Here is a 20252-nt window from a genome sequence, read left to right as displayed (position 1 = left end):
CAGGAATCACTGGAGTCAAGGAGGTTCCTAGAGGACTGAAAAATGACGAAGGTAACACACATGTTTAAGAAGAGAGGAAGGCAGAAGACAGAAAACCATGGGCCAGTTAGTTTGACCTCAGTCATTGGTAAAAATCTAGAGTTCATTTCTAAAGAGGAGATTGTGAAGCACTAGAAAATGCATGGTAAAATAAGGCAGAGCCAGCACAGCCTCATTAAGGGAAGGTCATCTATTCGTGGTATACATTAACAAACTAGACAAAGGAATTGAGGGCATTGCTAAGTTTGCAGATGACACAAAGATAATGTTGAGGAGGTGGGAGAGAGGGCAAAGAAGTGATGTTTGGAATACAATAGGGGAAAGTGGAGGGTTATGTACTTTGGTGGAAAAATAGAGGCATAGACTATTTTCTAAATGGGGAAAAATTTGGAAATGTGAAACACAAAGGGACTTAGGAGTACTGGTTCAGGATCCTTTTTAAGTTAACCTGCAGGTTCAGTTGGCAGTTAACAAGACAAATGCAATGTTAGTATTCATTTCTATAGGGTTTGAATGCAAGAACAGAAATATACTGCTGAAGCTGTATCAGGCTCATTCAGATCACATATGGAATGTTGTGAGCAGTTTTAAGCCCCATATCTAAGGAAGGTTGTGCTGGCTTTGGACAGCTTTCAGAGGAGGCTTACAAGAATGATCACGGGGATGAAGGGCTTGTCATATGAGGAGCAGGTGAGGATTCTATGTCTGCACTTGATGGAGTTTAGAAGGATGACAGGGGTTCTCATTGAAACTTACTGTATACTGAGAAGCCAGAATAGAGTGGGCTTGAAGACGATGTTTTCACTAGTATGAGAGATTAGGGCCAGAGGGTATAGCTCAGAGTGAAGGGACGATCCTTAGGAATGAAATGAGGAACAATTTCTTCACTCAGTGTGATGCATCTGTAGAACTCATTGTCACAGAAGGCTGTGGAGGCCAAGTTATTGAGTATATTTAAGACAGAGATGGGTAGGCTCTTGATCAGTAAGAAGATCACGGGTTGTGGGGAGAAGGCAAGAGAATGGGATTGAGAAACATACCAGCCATGATTGAATGATGGAGAAGACTCGATGGGACGAATGGCCTAATTCTGCTGCTATGTCTTATGGTGTTATCCAAAAGAAATGTTTGGCTTTGCAGTAGAAATCCCTCCCAAAATCTCAATGCAACTTGGATTTGACTAAGAAAATGCGTGATTCAGCCCAAGTAATCTTTCTTTAAATGAATCTTCAATTGATTTTGTTTAAGGAAAAAACTTATCTTTCGTGTATCTAATATTTTTGTTGTTCCAACTGAAAACCTCAAAATGATTTCCACAGCATGAATAAATTATGAATGGTACAACAATGCCCTCTAATGGATGGCTACAATTGGTGACAAGGAAATTCAGGACAGAACTAAACAGTACTACCATGTAATAAATAATGTTAACACTGAACATACTGAACATCAATGGCAGTGAGAGTTTTTGGTGTGCGTTGCTTTGAGAAGAAAATGGCAGCTCTTTAATGCCACTAGTCACCATCAAAGTTATGCTCAAACAAAAACAGGAATTGCTGGATAACACTTGTGATGTTTATATTGAATTGGGTCAATTCATCAAAGCAGATCTATAAACTCAGAAGATAAGGAAATGTGCCAAGACTCAGAAGGGACCAGCTGCAGATCTAAAGCTGAAATGATAACACTGAGCGAAAGTCCAAACTGGTGAGTGGCAGCGTGGAGAGAGAGTGATGGAAGCATCTTTAAGGCCAATTGGTTTTTGGGTCAGTTAGGATATAGATAAAGTAACCAGAAACAGCAGACACTGCTGGCAACCATAACATTCACCCTACCCTTGATAACCTTTCACCCCTTTGCTAATCAAAAACACATCCACCTCTGCCCTAAAAATATTTAAAGACTCTAATTCCACTGACCCTTGTAGAATCACCTTCATCACTGATGGTTCTTTGCAGACGAAGATGACTCTGTTCCACTCTCAGCGTGAATCCATGAGTGGCTGCACTGACCCATACAGCTACCACAGGCTCTCTTACACTTGAGGCAGGTGGTGATCATGGGAAGGGGTGGGTGAGGCAGTAGTGTGGCTGCACACTTGTGCTGCTATTTTTGCCTGGCTTCCATTTTTTTCCCGATGACAATTCTTGAGAAGCTCGACAACTTCCCAGATGCACCTCCTCCACTTTGGACATCTTGTGCCAGAGATTCCCAGGTGCCTGTGACACACCACCATCTGAGAAAAGTTCTTCTCATCTCTGCCTTCAATGGTACACCCTTGATTTTCAAACAGTGACCCATGTTTACAGAGTCTTCCTCAAAATGAAAAAATCCTATTCACATTTACCATGTCAAAATCCCTCAGAATCTCACGTTTCAATCAACCTGCTTATAAACTCCACGTATAGTCTTTTCAATTTTTCCCCATAAGCCAAATCACCCAGTCCAGATGTTAGTGTGGTAAACCTTTCTCTGAAGTGCTTCCAACATATTTCCATCTTTCCTTCTGTAAAGAGATCATCGTACTCCAGATGTTGTCTCAGCACACTGCCCTATACAATTGAAGCATAACCTCCATACATTTGTATTCAATTTCCCTCACAATGAACAATAATATTCCACTAGCTTTCAAAATTATTTATTGTATTTGCAGACCATTCTTTTGCAATTCATGCACGAGGACATCCAAATGCCCATGTATCCCAGAACTCTGCAATCGTTCAACATTTAATAACATGTTGTTTTCTTGATTTTCCCTTCTGAAATGGACAATTTCCATTTTTCCATATTGTATTCCATTTACCACAACTTTGTCCACTCAGTTAACATATAACTGATAGTTTGTAGCTTCTTTCTGCACTGTCACAACTTACTTTCCTATCCATTTTACAGCATCAGAAAATTTAGTAATATACCTCTGATCCCTACATCAAAATCATTTATTTAAGTTATAAACAGTTGAAACCCCAGCTCGTTACCGCTCATTATATCGTGCTAGTCCAAAAAAGATCCATTTATGCCTACTCTTTGTTTCTTGTGAGCCAGCCAATGTACTATCCATGCCAAGAGGTTAACTTCCACATAATAACTTTTTATTTTCCACAATAACCCTTTATCTGCCATCCTATCAAGTGTCTTTGGAAAGCAAAGCAGAGTGTATCTACCAGTCCCTCTTTATCCATGGCACAAGTGAACTCAATGGCCATGTACCTGCGATGTTGGCAACTTCTAGTTGTGGTAGGCCTGGAGCTAGGGACTCCTGGTTATCAGTGAGGAGGCAGCAGTGGCGGTAGAGTGGGAGGTCTCTTGGTTGCAGGGTGAGTGTAGGTCCAGCATGGGATCCAGCATCAGCAAGGGTGTTGGTGAGGTAGCCCCGGTGCTGAAGAGATGGTGCCTGAACATTGGGAACACCGATGTTGGTGGGTTCAGCACAATTGACAGAGGGGTGTTGGTGCAGGTGTCAATGGTGAGCTGGCTCAGGGCTCAGATCTCATAGTGGAGGCGACAGAATGACGAGGGAATATCTTTCAGCTATATCTTTTGATCCTTTTTATTCCTAAGCTACTTAAAATGGTGTCGGATTGTGGCAACAGTTGCAGCTTTTCACTGTATTTTACTGTGTCGTTTATGTTTAGTACAAGTGACAATAAATCATCATTCATTCAAAAAACTCTAATATAGTCGGTTCTGCTATAACCCGCATTTCTTCTATGCGAATTGATTATATTGTGTTCAGACCATTGTTTGTGGATCACAAACTTTCTTGATCTATATTGGTTACAATGCAATTCCAGTCCTATTGGTTTAAATGGTGCTTTTACTAAGTGATTTTCTTCTCAAGCAGGATCACACGGGAATGGAACTATTGTGTTATATCAGAACAGACTGTGCATTGGTGTTACATGATTGCTCTTTCATAAAACCATATTGACTTTGCCTGGGGTTTTCATGAATTTTTCTGAGTGTCATACTAAGCCATATTTAATAATCACTTCCAAGATCTTTCCTCTGTCAAATGTTAAGGTAACTGGTCTGCAGGTCCCTGTTTTCTGTCTTTTTCAATTTTTGAATAAATAAGTTATGTTTGTTACTTTCCAATAGAGCGGAACTGTTCCTGAATCTTGGGAATATTGAAATATTAAAACCAGCACACCAATCACCTCACTAACCACTTTTTTTAAGACAATAGGATGAAGTCCATCAGGACCCAGGGATGTGTCAGCCTGCAACAATTTGCTGAGCGGCACTTACCTGGAAATTGTAATTTCCTTGAATGCCTTCCTCCCTTTTATTTCCTGATTTATAGCTATTTCTGGTACATTATCTATAGGTCTATAATGAAAGATGATGTAACTACCTGTACAATTAATCTTCAACTCCTTATTTCCATGATTAATTTCCTAAACTCACTTTCTTAAGGACCAATGCTCACAGTATTAATACTTTTCTTTTCGTAAGTCTTTGAAGAAATCATTACTATCTTATTTTTATATTTCCTGCTAACTTTCTCCGATACTTTAAGAATATAAAAGAAGCAGAAAATAACTTAAATACAAAATTAGGAGGTCTACAGGGAACCATGAAATGTCCTTGGCAAGTAGGTATAGGGAGAATTCCAAGGAATTTTATACAGATGGCGAGCACGAGGGTAACAAGGGAAAGGGTAGGTCCACTCAAGGACGAAGGATGGCAATTAGGCTTGGAGCCAGAGAAAGCAGGTGAGGTCCTTAATAAGCACTTTACTACAGTAATCACTAAGGAAAAAGACATGGATAAGGGTAAGATTGGGGAGTAAAATGCAGATATTCTGGAAAATGTCGATGTTAGGAGGGAGGTGGTGGTGGCTGTCTTGAAAAATATTAAGGTAGATAGAGCCCTGGTGCCTAATGGTATCAATCCCAAGATACTGAATGAGGTAAGGGAGGAGATTGCTGGGGTCTTGACAGAGATCTCTGTATGCTCTTTAGCCACAAGTGAGATACCAATAGACTGGAGATTAGCCATTGCTGTTCCTTTGTTTAAAAACATGGCTAATCCAGGAAGTTACAGACTGGTGAGCTTTACATTGGTGGTAGGGAAATTGTTGGAAACGATTGTTAAGGCAGGATTTAATCACATTCAGAAAATAATGGACTTATTAGGGATAGTCAGCTTGCATTGTGTGGGGAAGGTCTTATCTCACAAACTTGATTGAGTTTTTGAGGAAGTGATGGAGATGAGTGACAAAAGTAAGGCAATGGATTGTTGTCTACATGGACTTTATTAAATTATTTGACAAGGTCCTGCATTGTAGGCTGGTCCGGAAGACTGAGGTGCATGGGATCCATTGTAATTTTGAAATTTGACTATAGGAGATAGAGGATAGTTGTGGAGGATGTGTTTCTGACCAGTGGTGTTCTGCAAGGATCAGTGCTGGGATGGTTGTTCTTTATAATATATGTAAATGACTTAGATGAAAATCTAGGTGCTCTGATTAGGAAGTTTGCAGATGACATGAAAATTAGTGAAAGTATGAATCATAGGGAAAGTTATCAAACAGTACAGCAGGATATAGATCTATTAGAAACTTGGGTGGAAAAACGACAGATGGAGCTTAATCCGGACAAGTTTGAAGTGATACATTTTGGGGAGTCATATGTAGATCCCTCTTTCACAGGATGTGATCCATTGCCATTGAAGAAACAGTGATGCATTTGCAAGTGAGGATGGTGTGTGGTTTGGAGAGTAGCCTCCAGGTAGGATATTTCCTTGAATCTGCTGCCCATTATCCTTCTAGATTTTTAAAGTTTACAGATTTGTAAGTTGCTGGAGAAGAAGTGCTGAGCTCAGATGGTGTGGAGAGGGATCAGGCTACCATGATGAAAATTGCCAGTGTTTATGGCAGATACAACAAAACACTGAAATTGTAAGTGGTTTGACTCAACTTCAGACAGTGGACAAGAAGAGGGCAGACGTCTGCAAGAGAGCATGGAATTTTGGTGTTGAACAGTGTGGCAGTTAGCTTGACTCCCCAAAGGAAGAGATTGTAGCTCAGTTAGGACTGGAGGTTGGACATGCAGCCTTACAACAGAGTCTTTGCTGCGGGTCTGGAACATGGTAGAGTTAAAGAATATTATCAGCATATTTATAGCAGGGTGTCTTTTACCTGAAGATGATGTTACTAAAAGGCAGCCTTAAGAAAAGTAAGGCTGGAGTTCCAAATATAAATTTAAGGGGCTCCCATGGTGATGGTGTCATGCTGGGAAGAGAACATGAAACAGAAATCTATCTCAGGTCAGAGACATTTTATCAGGTTTTAAACAAGTACAGATGCAAGGTAAGGAGGGAGGGGGTGGGAAAAGCAAGAGTCTAAACTATGAAGGCATTATTTTGCATGGCAAAAGGAGACCATAGAATCCTTACAATATGAAAGCAGACCATTCAGTCCATCAGGTACATTCTGACTCTTTGAAGAGCATTGCATCCAATTCCAGCCCCATACCCTATTCCTGTAACCCTGCATTACTCATGACAAATCCACCTAACTACACTTCACTGGACAGTATACGCAATTTAGCGTGGCCAATCCACCTATCCTGCACATGTTTAGACTATGGGAGGAAACTGGATCATCCAGTGGAAACAGATGCAGACACGGGGAGAATGTGCAAACTCCACACGGATTGTTATCCGAGGGTAGGATTGAACCTGGATTCCTGGTGCTGTAAGGCAGCAGTGCTTCCCTCTGATTCACTGTGTTTCCCTGAAGCTAGATACTGAATGCCAGGACTCGTCCATGATTTGAATCCAGGACCTCTTGCACTTATTCCATTGGATGCAATGCTTTTCAAAGAGTCAGAATGTACCTGATGGACTGAATGGTCTGCTTTCATATTGTAAGGATTCTATGGTCTCCTTTTGCCATGCAAAATAATGCCTTCATAATTTAGACTCTTGCTTTTCCCACCCCCTCCCTCCTTACCTTGCGTCTGTACTTGTTTAAAACCTGATAAAATGTCTCAAAATGAGAATCATACCCCTGGATGGAAGGGGGAGATAGAAACAAACATTGAATGTATCTGCAACAGTAGGCCACTCAGCCCTTCCTGCCTGCTGTGCTGTTCAATATAATCATGATTGATCATCCAACTCTATACCACGTTCCTGCTTCCGCAGCTCCCCCCCTCCCCATACCCCTTCATCCTATTAACCCTGAGAAATATATCTAATTCCATCTTAAAATCATTCAATTATTTGCTCTCAACCGCTTTCTATGACAGAGAATTCCACAGGCTTGCCACTCCCTAGGTTAACAAATTTCTCCTGATCTCAGTCCTAAATGCCAATCCTATACTCTTAAATTGAACATTCTCCCTGCCATTACCTCATCGAGGCCTGCTAGAATTTAACAGATTTCTATGAGATCCCCCTTCATTACTTCTAACACTGTGAATATTGTCCTAACCAATCCAAACTGTCTTCATAGGTCAGTTCTGCTGTCCCAGCAATCAGTTTGGTAAACCTTTGTTATGCTCCCTTGATAGCAATTCTTCTTTAGATAAGGAGACCAAGCCTTATATAATACTCCAAGTATTGTCTCACGAAGGCCCCATAAAATTGAAGCAAGAGATCCCTGCTCCATTACTTAAATTGTCTAAGTATGAAGGCCAACATACCATTTACCATCTTAAATGCCTGGTGTATCTGCATGCCCACTTTCAACAATTGGTGCAAAAGTGCATCCAGGTTTCATTGTACCTCCCCCTCTCCAAACCTATCAACATTCACACAATAGTCTTCCCTCCTGTTTTTGCTACCAAAGTGTATAACCTCATAATTTTCCACATTATACTTCATATGGCTGCCTTTTCCCACTTACTCAACTTGTCCAAATCACACTGAAGCACCCCTGCGTCCTGCTCACTGTTTACCATTCCACGCAGTCTGTGTCATCTGCAAACTTGGAAAAATTACATTTCGTTCCCTCATCTAAATCATTAAGATATGTTGTGAATATCTAGGGTGCAAGTTCTGATTTCTGTGGTCCCCACAGGTCACAGACTGCCACTAGGAAAATGACCCATTTATTCCTACTCTTTGTTTCCTGGCTGCCAACTAGCTCTCTATCCATTGTATTGCACTATTCCTATTTTATAAAGTTTGATTTTTCACGTTAATCTCTTATCTGGGACCTTATCAAAAGCTTCTGAAAATCCAAGTAAGCCACATCTACTGATTAACCCCCTTATCAAGTCTGCTACTTTAATCCTTATAAAAATTGCAGATTTGTCAAGCATGACTTCCCTTTGCTGATCCTCTCTCTTTTTTTCGAGTGCTCTGACTTTAAATCTTTTATAATGGACTCGAGTGTTTTCCCAACTACTGACGTCACGCTAACTAACTCTATAATTCACTATTTTCTGTCTATCTCCCATTTTTAAATAGTGTGGTTCTCTTAACTCCCTTCAAATACATAGGAGCTGTTCTTGAGTCTAGAGAATCTCGGAAGATAACCACCAATGCATCAATTATTTCACAGCCACTTGCTTAAATTCTCTGGGAGGTAGATTTGTAGGCCCTGGGGATTTCATGGAATCATAGAATCGCTACATGTTGATGGAGGCTATTCGGCCCATTGAGTCCACGCCAACCCTCCAAACAGCATCCCACCCAGACCCACCCTATCCCCGTAATCCCCCATTTACCATGACTAAACCGCCTAACCAGCACATCCCTGGACACTATGTGCAATTTAGCATGGCTTATCCACCTAACTCGCACATCTCTGGACTGTGGGAAGAAACTGGAGCACCCAGAGGAAACCCCGCAAAGACTGGGGTGGAATGTGCAAACTGCCACACATGGAACTGCCTGAGGGTGGAATGGAACCTGGACCCCTTGCACTGGGAAACAGAATGCTCACCACTGAGCCACCGGCCTTTAATTCCCATCAATTTCCCCAACTCCATTTCCCTTCCATTATTAATTTCCTTCAGTTCCTCTCTCTCACCAGACATGTGTTCCCCAACATTTTTAGGATGTTGATGTGTCTTCAATTGTGAAGTCAGAGCCAAAACATTAGTCTCCATGACAGCTGCAAACTATCCTTGAATGAAACAATGGGACAGATTGAGTGTGATGGACATGTCTGGCCTGGCCTGGACGTTGGAGCTGGGCTAGGTGGGGAAAAGATGATGAGGTGTCACAAATCAGTGAGTAGGCAGCTCAGAGACCATGGAGGGTTAGTAGCCTGGTGGGTGATAGTGTGAGGGAAGATGTTGCATTCAATGGTCAGGATGGTATGTGTTGGGTTCGCTTTAACCGCACATCCGAAAACCCAAAAGACCTAAAACTCAAAAGTTTTTTTGAAAGCGGATCTGAATGGATCCGAACAGACCTGTGGCCATGCTGTGTTCAGGCTTTTTGGAAGAAAACTTCAGGTGGCATGAACAGGCTTGAATGGACCTCTATCTGAAAACTATAAACAGATGTTACTCAAAAGATTCTCGGTTCCGAAGGTTTCGTAAAAGGGATTCCCAATCTGTACACTCAGAGCCTTGATGGGAGGCATGTGGCATAGTGAACTTGAAGTAGCAGAGAGAAAGTACTAACCCCCACAGATGCTGCCTTTTTGTGACATTTCTGGCTGTTCCTATGGATTGTGGAAATACAACTAACTCTGGCAACCCCTGGATCAGTCCGACAGGGGCCTGCTGTTGTGGCTTTCTCTGACAGTCCTGGGGAGAAGAGGACAGCCCTCTTCTGCACCACCTTATTTATCAGGCCCTCTAGATCTCTGTCTGCAAAATGGCCGCTAATTATCCTTTGTTAGATTTCCCTGGGATAAATGACAAAAACTATCGATGGCAAGTCTGGACTGACAGAGCTTGATCTGTTGCCAACTATGCAGGTGCAAGGAATCCTGGGTCATCCCAGTGATGGCAAATACTTCCACCTTTAGGGAATGGGTGAAATTAATTATTTGGATGCCGTAGGAGCTTGGTGAATGTGGTTTAGGAAGATAGTGTGAGAAATCTCGCTCAACTCCATGGAGAGGAATCTTCCATGAAAAGCAACAAGATTGGGACTTAACCAATTTCTAGTAACATTCAGCTGTGTGTGTGCATGTCTCTGATACTTCAGTCTGTAAATCATGTTGTTAATAAACTTCAAGACATCTACCTCAACAACAACTTTAACATTTGTGGTGCATGTCATGTAGACTAACATTTGGAAGCCTACAAACTGCATCAGCAGGACCATTGACGAGAGTGCTGACAGGAAGGTGAAGCACTGATTTAAACACTTACCTTGAGCATCGGGGACCTCCATTTTTGTTTCAGCAGCAGGAAGAGTGGGAGCATTGACCAGGGAGCTGACAGGAAGATGAATTGCTGATTTAAAAACTTACTTCATGAATAGGCGGAGCGCACAGTGAGCAGGAGCGGACACAGGACTGCTGAATAAATGAAATAATATATATGGGTGGTGGCATTACCCGAAACACTACTTAGGTCATGTCTCTGACCCATCCTCCTCCTCTAACCAACAAAGGTTCTGTGCACCAGATTGGTAAGGTAAATAGTTTTCTTTTTAATTCTTTATTTTTCCACAGTCTCTTTGGGAACGTAGAACAGTGGGGATGGTGATTAGGGCAGTTCAATGTTCCTCCTGCAGAATGTGGGAGGTAAGGGTCACCATTAGTGTCCCTGCTGACTTCATCTGTGGGAAGTGCACCCAATTCCATCTCCTCGAAAACCATCAGGGAACTGGAGCTGGAGCTGGATGAACTTTGGATCATTTGGAGGGGTTATTGAGAGGAGTTACAGGGAGGTAGTCACACCTCAGGTTCAAGAAAAAGGCAGATGAGTTATATTCAGGGGACGGAATGTGAAACGGCAGGAAGGGCAGGGAACCTCTGTGGCCATTCCCCTTAATAACAAGTATACCATTTTGCATTCTGTTGGGGATAGGACTTACCAGGGTTAAGCCATGGGGCACAGGTCTCTGGCACAGAGTCTGTCCTTATTGCTCAGAAGGGAAGTGGGGAGATGAGCAGAGCATTAGTCACTGGGGACAGATAGGAGGTTCTGTGGGATCAAGAGAGACTCACGGTTGTTTTGTTGCCTCCCACGTGCCAGGGTTCATGAAATCTCAGATCATGTTTTCAGAATCCTTGAGGGGGAGAGGGAGCAACCCCAAGTCGTGGTCCACATAGGCACCAACGACATAAATAGGAAAAGAGATGTGCATTTAAGGAAGAAATTCAGGGAGCTAGGGTGGAAGCATAGAGCTAGAAGAAACAGAGTTGTTATCTCTAGTTTGTTGCCCATGCCACGTGCTAGTGAGGCGAGGAATAGAGAGAGAGAGAGAGAGGAGATGAACAGGTGGCTACAGGGATGGTGCAGGAGGGGCTCATTCTGGGGTAGGTGGGACCTCTACAAACAGTACGGTCTTCACCTGAACCAGAGGGGTACCAATATCCTGCGGGGGAGGAGACATTTGCTAATGCTCTTCGGGTGGGTTTAAACTAATTCAGCGGGGGATGGGAACCTAAATTGTAGTTCCTGTGTCCAGGAGGTTGAGAGCAGTGAGGTCAGAAATGAGGTTTCAAGGTCGCAACAAGCAACAAGTTTTTTGAAGTGTGTCTACTTCAACACCAGGAGCACCCGGAATAAGGTGGATGCACTTGCAGCGTGGGATGGTCCCTGGGACTTCGATGTTGTGGCCATTTCAAAGACATGGGTAGAGCAGGGACAGGAATGGTTGTTGCAGGTTCCAGAATTTAAATGTTTCAGTAAGAACAAAGAAGATGGTAAAAGAGTGGGTGGTGTGGCATTGTTAGTCAAGGACAGTATTATGGTGGCAGAAAGGACATTTGAGGACTTGACTACTGAGGTTGTATGGCCTGAAGTTAGAAACAGGAAAGGAGAGGTCACCCTGTTGGGAGTTTTCGATCAGCCTCCAAATAGTTCCAAAAATATAGAGGAAAGGATAGCAAAGGTGATTCTGGATATTAGTGAGAGTAACAGGGTAGTTATTATGGGGTCTTTAACTTTCCAAGTATTGACTGGGAATACTATAGTTCGAGTAGTTTAGATGGGTCTCTTTTTGTCCAATGTGTGCAGGATGGTTTCCTGACACAGTATGTAGAGAAGCCAACAAAGGGCAAGGTCACATTAGATTTGGTACTGTGTAATGAACCTGGCCAGGTGTTAGATTTGGAGAGGTCCGTGACCGCTTTGATGATAGTGACCACAATTCAGTTATTTTTAGTTTGGCGATGGAAAGGGATAGGTATATGCCACAGGGCAAGAATTATAGCTGGGGAAAAGGCAATTATGATGTGATTAGGCAAGATTTAGGATGCATAGGATGGGGAAGAAAACTGCAGGGGATGGGCACAATTGAAATGTGGAGCTTATTGAAGGAACAGCTACTGTGTGTCCTTGATAAGTATGTACCTGTCAGGCAGGGAGGAAGTAGTCAAGCAAAGGAGCCATGGTGTACCAAAGAAGTCGAATCTCTTGTCAAGGGGAAGAAGAAGGTTTATGTTACGATGAGACATGAAGGCTCAGTTAGGGTGCTTGAGATTTATAAGTTAGCCAGGAAAGACCTAAAGAGAGAGCTAAGAAGAGCCAGGAGGGGACATGACAGATCCTTGGCAGAGAGGATCAAGGAAAACCTAAAGCTTTCTATAGGTATATCAGGAATAAAAGAATGTCTGCAAAAAGATTAGGGTCAATCAAGCACAGTAGTCGGAGGTTGTCTGTGGAGTCCAAGGAAATAGGGGAAGTGCTAAATGAATATTTATTGTCAGTACTCACACTGGAAAAGTACAATGCTGTTGAGGAGAATACTGGAATTCAGGTTACTAGACTAGATGGGATTGAAGTTCAAAAGAAGAAGGTGTTAGCAATTCTGGAGAGTGCAAAAATAGATAAGACCCCTGGGCCAAGTGGGATTTATTCCAGGATTCTCTGGGAAGCCAGGGAGGAGATTGCAGAGTCTTTGGCTTTGATCTTTATGTTGCCATTGTCTACAAGAATAATGCCAGAAGACTGGAGAATAGCAACTGTTGTCCTCTTGTTCAAGAAGAGGAGTAGAGACAACCCTGGTAATTATAGACCTGTGAGCTTTACTTCCATTGTGGGTAAAGTGTGAGTAAAGTTTATAAGAGATAGGATTTATAATCATCTAGAGAGGAATACATTTATTAGGGATAGTCAACATGATTTTGTGAAGGGTTGTTCGTGCCTCACAAACATTATTGAGAACTTTGAGATGGTGACCATACAGGTGGATCAGAGTAAAGTGGTTGATGTGGTCAATATGGATTTCAGTAAGGCGTTTGATAAGGTTCCCATGGTTGGCTATTGCACAAAATACAGAAGCATGGGATTGAGGGTGATTTAGCGGTTTGGATCAGAAATTGGCTTGCAGAAAGAAGATAGAGGGCGGTGGTTGATGGGAAATATTCATCCTTGAGTTCAGTTATTAGTGGTGTATCTCAAGGATCTGTTTGGGGCCATTGCTTTTTGTCATTTTTATAAATTACCTAGATGAAGGCGTTGAAAGATGGGTTAGTAAATTAGTGGATGACAATACGGTCAGTGGAGTTGTGGATAGTGCTGTAGGATGTTGCAGGTTACAGAGGGGCATAGATAAGCTGCAGAGCTGGGCTGAGAGGTGGCAAATGGAGTTTAATGAGGAAAAGTGTGAGGTGATTCACTTTGGAAGGAGCAACAGGAATAAAGAATACTGTTCTAATGGTAAGATTATTAGTAGTGTAGAAGATCAGAGAGATCTCAGTCTCCATGTACATAGATCCCTGAAGGTTTCTGCCCAGGTTGATAGGGTTGTTAAGAAGGCATACGGTGTGTTAGCTTTTATTGGTAGAGAGACTGAGTTTCAGAGCCACGAGGTCATGCTGCAGCTGTACAAAACTCTGGTGTGGCCGTACTTGGAGTATTATGTACAGTTCTGGTCACCGCATTATAGGAAGGATGTGGAAGCTTTGGAAAAGGTTCAGAGGAAATTTAGTAGGATGTTGCATAGTATGGAGGGAAGGTCTGATGAGGAAAGGCTGAGGGACTTGAGGCTGTTTTTGTTGGAGAGAGGAAGGTTGAGAGTTGACTTAATTGCGATATATTAAGATAATCAGAGGCTTCCATAGGGTGTACAATGATAGCCTTTTTCCTTAGATGGTGATGGCTACCACGAAGGGACATAGCTACAAATTGAGGGGTGATAGATACAGGACAGATGTCAGAGGTATTTTCTTTACTCAGAGAGTGATAGGGGTGTGGAACACACTGTCTGTAACAGTAGTAGACTTGCCAACTTTAAGACATTTAAATGGTCATTAGGTAGACACATGGATGAAAATGGAATAGTGTAGAATAGATATGCTTCAGATTAGTTCCACAGTTCGGCGCAACATCAAGAACCGAAGGGCCTGTACTGTGCTGTAATGTTCTATGTTCTATGGTGGCAGCAAGTAAGCAGTAAAAGCTAGTCCTGAGAGTTAGTTATTGGCAGTAATTGGATGCTAAAGGTTGAGAGGTGAAAACAGTATCAAAGCTGCGAAAAGTCCTTTTCCTAAAAGTCACCATGAAGCTATCTCAATTCAAAGCTGAAATTGCAACTACAGCATGGTCTAACATGCTACAGCCAAAACTAAAGTGGACAAATTTGTACTGAAGCACTGAAGGTTGTTTACCTCAATCTCTGTTTCCAAAAAATACCCAGCAGTTTACAAGTGGCCCTGAGCAGCGACATTATTTTTTAGAACAGGCAATTAAAAAGGTGCTGTTAGCACAGTTCTTAGAACAAAAAAGCCCCTGAAAATTGTGTTTTTCTTCACTAAAAAGGATTATTGATCATCATGGTCAATCTACTATCGTGCCTTTCAAAAAAAATGTAAACATAGGGAGAAAAGGCACGTGTGACATTATAACTTCCTGTTTCTGTGAATACCACCTTTGGGAACAAGCCTGCAACTTTTAAAGGAGCATAAAAGTTTAAAACAACAACAGATAATATTGGCAAAGAGAAATAAACTAATAACAAGTCACTAAAAGCGCCATCCTACAATGCAGATTTTTATATTTTATCTTAAAGAAAACAAAGCTATACAGAAGGAAGATCAAAAGCATATATCTAAACATAGATGGGAAATCCACTGACATTTTGTAAAAATTTCAGTTATTTAAAGGAAGAATCAAACTTTATTTCATGGATCAGAAGATAGCTGACAAAGGTTAGCAGGCCCTTAAACATCTTTTCGCTTTGGGAACTAAAGTGTTTCAAAAAATAAATTCCTCTGGTATTTCTGATGGTGACTACAAAAATCTGAGCAAGACTTTTCAGATTTTAGAAGAATCTGAAACTCAGGTCAACTTCATGCGCCACAGGATTGAGTTCATATCATACTACATCAGCCAGGTTAAACAATTGATCAATACACATAGGCAGGTATTGACAGAAAGGTACGAGTGTGATTTCACCAAAATGAAATCTAAAAGACTGATAAACTGGTCATTCAGGAATGAACTCAGACTCTCTAAGAATGTAAATCTTAGCATAAGCAAGTGGCAATTCTGCAAGCGCTGCATTAAACCACGCTAGACCACAGGAGCAGAGAAAATGAAGAGATTGGTGAATAAATCTTTATTTTGGCCGTGCATAAATAAGAAAATTGATTACCTAATCAAACATGTCAACTCAATCAACCTTCACAATTGGAGAGAACCTTTCCTTCCACATAAGATTCCTCTGATCTTGGTGCAAAGTTAATGCCAATCCTTTCCATATCCTTGGACACAATTACATTCTACCTGCTGACTATTGCATAAAATTCCTCTTTGTGCAACAAATAAAGATGCCACTAGTATTGTGGCTGTTAACACATTGACCACCATATATAGTATGTTCCACATCCCTCAGCAAATTGTGGCTGACAACCATGGGCAGTATAGCAATGTACCCTCCCAAAACCTGCAGGAAATATCGTCTTCAACACATCATCTCTTCTCCCCACTATCCTTAGTCACATGGTCCTCCATAATGCATTGTTTGTACCTTAGTATGTATGATCATTAAATGTAAAGCACTTTGCCAAGGTTTTCAGGAAGCTACATTTATCTATGAACTACTCCTTTAGACAACAGTTTACTCTCACTGGCAGCTCTCTGTTCGGAAGACAAATCCAGTCAGTTTTTCTGTTCCACCACTCAATCAGATGTGCACACATTGTTGGAAAGAAAGGAGAACATAATTCAATTATCCTGCCCTTGCACTTTGACAAAATATACGAGTATAAGATTTTCATTTGAACACATGGGTTTGTGGAAAGATTTAATTTTCATGAGTCCATCCTCGGTCATATGACATTGTAATGAGCAGTGGTCAAGTTTTGCAAAGAAATTGCATGTTCCAAACTGTATATCATCAATCACCCATCACACAGAATTCCAACTCAGATATTGAAGGTATCATGCTAGACATATTCATGCCTTATGATACAATTCCATCCGCTACGACAGATAGCATAGTGAAAGCACAGCAAGTCATTAAAACTGCTTACGTACTAGACGTTGTCACATCATACCTCCCACAAACCATCATTTGATTGTTTAGAGACAACTCTGTATATGCTTCCTTGTGCGTGTTCATGCATTAAAATGTTCCCATTCTTTACAGTGAAAAGGTGGATATTTTATTATGCCATAGATGCCATACCACAGAAGCACTGTATCATTAAGATGGTTACATAACATCACAGTGTGAAACATCCTGGTATAAAGGTACCTGCCTCTTTATGTCATGGAGTCAGTGCAATGTGTTCAGCTTTAGTCGGCTCTGTATGTATAATATACAGTAACATCAGTAAGCATAGACCCAGACTATATGTGCCTAGGATATTGCAGACATGCAAATGGTTGGTTTTCTTAATAAACTTCAAGGCATCTGCCTTAACAAGAACATGACTTTTATAGTAGATGTGATGTGGACTAACATGTAGAAAACTATACTGCAAACGAAACTAACATAAGGAGATTTAACCAGGAAGCTTGGGAAAGATGGTCCCTGGGCCTGGAGATCAACAAAAATAGTCAAGTTATTTGGAGAGCAATAGCTGCTTGAACCTGAGGTGGTAACCCATAAAGATAAATAATTTAAAGTTTTCTTTGCTGGGGAGGGTTGGCATTATGATAAAAGGTACAACACTGAAGTCTTTTTTATTCATTCATGGGATGAGGATGTTGCTGGTTAGGTGAGCATTTATTGTCCATCACAGGTGACAGTTAAGAGTCAACCACATTGCTGCAGGTCTGGAGTCATGTGTAGGCTAGACCAGATAAGGATGACAGATTTCCTTCCCCAAAGGACATTAGTGAACAAGATGGGCTTCCCCAACAATTGGCAATGGTCATCATTAGACTCTGAATTCCAAATTTTGATTGAATTCAATTCCATCATCTGCTGTGGCAGGATTTGAACCCAAGTCCCCAGAACCTTACCTGGGTCTCCAGACTGACAAGTCCAGCAATAATACAATGAGGCCATCAACTCCCTCTTAAAGTAAAAGGAGCTATTTACAATGTCAGCTAACATGGAGGTCAGGAATGGACATTAGATGACAGGTTGATGGAGGGTGGGTGGGGGAGAGCGGGTTGTCATAGGAATGGATTGGGAGAGATGTTAGTGCGTCACATGGACAAGATTAGCTTGGGGAAGATGTAGGCGAAGTTAGAGAAATGAGGGTTTAGACCTGGGATAGTCTGGAGCTATGGTTGGGGAAAGTGTTGATCGAACGAAATATGGGGAGCACTTTCACCAGTCGTGGCATATGAGGAACCATCTGCAAATTGAAAATGAATTAAAATTATGACTTTGCACTCAAAACCTGTAGTGGGTTTTGACCCTAGTCTTTTCACTCAGAGGATGAAGTGCAGCAAACTGAGGCAAAATAAATTATTTTCTGATTGGTATGATTTAGTTCACTAGAGTATAATAAATGTTATCTACAGCTTTCCCTTTCATCTAGTCTGCATACCCCAAAGGTGGTGTCTACTGGCTCACCATTCACTAACCCATTATGAGAAGTGTCTCTGATGAGAAGGATTATCTTAATACTTGGTGTCAAATCATTTTAGCATACAGAGCCAAATGGTTTGCCAGATTCCACTTCCAAAATTGATTGGTTACTTTTAATGGAGATTTTATTTATTGTTCCTTGCTGAAATAGCACCAAAGTTGCTTTCCAGAGTTTGTTCTGTTTACGGTTCTAATCTATCTTTTTTCTCTGAAGTTCTCGATCAAGTGAATGCTGCTTATAGTGAAGAACAGAACATTTTTTTGTTTTGTATCCAGTGACAGCTTGTATAGTGCATGCAGAAGGACAAACTAACAAAGGAAGGATGCGATTAGTGGGGAAGAAAGAAACTCCCATTATATTAGCAATGAAGAGCAGGAAGATCATTTTGAGAAGTCATTTATGGTTTTTTAAAAAATTGACAGGAAAACCGCAGTCACCTGTCAGAATGGCAGATGACCTCGGCATAAGACAGAGTGGTTAGAAGCCTTGCTCGAGGCACAATGGAAGCAGACCCCTTTCATGGTTTGCAAATCCCTTGTGTAAGTGACAGTTTGAAAAAGAGATGGCAAGAGTTGGTTTAATCTAATCTAATTCCAGCAAATCCTGCTTGACCTGTCATGCTTATTCCCTCTGAGGAGAGCACAGGTGTACATTGTGTCTGTCAAGGTGTGGATATCTGTGGTTGTGGTTTTAGCAAATCCTCCTTTAATGAAGGTGGCAGCGGGTCAGGTTATAAGAGCACATTCTTCCACTGCTATGCATCAACAAGTGCAAATGTTAAGACCTCAAGTTGATGGCACTCGCTTAATAATTCTGTCAACAACGAATACAATAACCTAATGGCTTTTCACAAGCTTCATTCTTTGACTAAAATCATTGTATTTAACTGTAACATATCATTCAGCTTAATTTGAAAAAAAGGATGTTTAATCATTTCTACTCTCTACAGTAAATTCTCCTTACCTCATCAATCCCTTTGCCACAAAACTTTATCCCTAATACTTAAGAATTCAGATGCATGGGCTCTGCAGCAAAACGTCTGGAACATTTTTCATTGCCAAGTAATGTTTTTGAAGCAACCTACTTAAAGCTGTGAATTTACTTATTATAGAAAAGAAATTCTTTTCATTCCAAATTAAAATTACACATTGATTGCTTTGGAAATTGACTCAGCGTGACAAAGAAAGTTGCAAAGCTCAATGTAAGTAGCTCTATTTGCATCAATATTAGCACAGCTTACTGTAATAAACTAGGTAATTGATACAAGCACTGGGGTGTTTACTGTGATCATGTGTTTTGGCCAATGATGTTGCAAAATATCAGGTCATCGGAGGAGATTTTGGCCGCATTAAATTTCACGTGTACTGAAGACGTTTGCATTCTAACGTTTCAGGATTCAATGATCTAATCAGAGTTGAAAAAAGATGCATACGAGCATCAATGCAAGTTTTATATCACAATTGAAACATTTCAAAAGATTGAAAGCGATTCATCACAGGGGATGATTTAACACGATTTCTTTAGCTCTTGATTGCATCTGAAATGCAAAACTCAAGGAATCACTTGTTTTTGATCAGATTTATTTTAACCATCAGACCCTTGCAAGCAGCTATTCTTATTAGAATAAGATTTCTGCATTCTAGTGGATTAAAAATCATTACTCTGCTTGGTTGTGTTGATTATAATTCTATGTTTTAATAAATCTTCTTACAATGAATGAGTGTATTGCCATATTCACATTTTTTTGATTTAATTTGATTTGAGTTATTGTTGTCACGTGAACCAAGATACAGTGAAAGGTGTTCTTTTGTGTGCTATCAGCCATGATATTCTGATGACCACTTTAACAGCATCCACAGTTCTTTGTTTGATTTAAGTCACTGGAACAGCATGGACTGAACTTGCACAACAGGACCCTGCCTTTTATGGGAATTTGACATGAGGTGGCACCAAGGGTGCATTCGACCGAGTGTGGCATCAAAGAGCCATAGCAAAACTGGAATCAATAGGTATCGGGGGTAAACTCTCTGCTGGTTTGAGTCATGCCTGCCACATAGGAAGATGGTGGAGGTCAGTCATCTCAGCTCCAAGACATCTCTGAAGGAGTTCCTCAGGTACTGACTGAGACCCA

General features: G+C 41.1%; 1 long non-coding RNA gene across 1 annotated transcript in view; it reads right to left on the bottom strand.

Annotated features, from left to right (window-relative positions):
• LOC148150631 (uncharacterized) overlaps positions 1-19274 on the bottom strand; it is a 73259-nt gene extending 53985 nt beyond the window's left edge. Inside the window, exon 1 of the long non-coding RNA XR_015751893.1 lies at positions 19085-19274. This is a non-coding gene — a long non-coding RNA (uncharacterized LOC148150631). The remainder of the gene's footprint in view (positions 1-19084) is intronic.
• Between the last annotated feature and the right edge of the window lie 978 nt (positions 19275-20252).

The sequence above is a fragment of the Chiloscyllium plagiosum genome, unplaced genomic scaffold, assembly GCF_037043375.1.
Source record: "Chiloscyllium plagiosum isolate Xiang-an unplaced genomic scaffold, Cpla_swu_hap1 HiC_scaffold_3, whole genome shotgun sequence".
In the NCBI taxonomy this organism is placed as follows: domain Eukaryota; kingdom Metazoa; phylum Chordata; class Chondrichthyes; order Orectolobiformes; family Hemiscylliidae; genus Chiloscyllium; species Chiloscyllium plagiosum.
Note: the sequence above shows the minus strand (reverse complement) of the source record. Positions and strands in the feature narration are given on the sequence as shown.